The following is a 280-nucleotide window of genomic DNA, read 5'->3' on the forward strand; positions in this document are numbered from 1 at the left end:
CCATCTCTCCTCCCTACCTGTGCTTCCCTCCCTCCCGTGCCATCCTCTCTCCTGTGCAACCCTCCCTCCCGTGCCATCCTCCTGCCTCCCTCCCTCCCTCCCTCTCGTGCCTTCCTCCCTCCCTCCAGTGACTGGCTCCAGTGCAACCCTCCCTCCCTCCTATGCTTTCCTCTCTCCCTCCCTCCTGTGAAATCCTCCTCCCTCCTGTGCCTCCCTCCCTCTCTCCTGTGCAATGCTCCTGTGCCTCCCTCCCTCTCTCCTGTCCCTCCCTCCCTCTCTC

This window comes from Acanthisitta chloris, unplaced genomic scaffold, assembly GCF_000695815.1.
Source record: "Acanthisitta chloris isolate BGI_N310 unplaced genomic scaffold, ASM69581v1 scaffold28252, whole genome shotgun sequence".
Taxonomy (NCBI): domain Eukaryota; kingdom Metazoa; phylum Chordata; class Aves; order Passeriformes; family Acanthisittidae; genus Acanthisitta; species Acanthisitta chloris.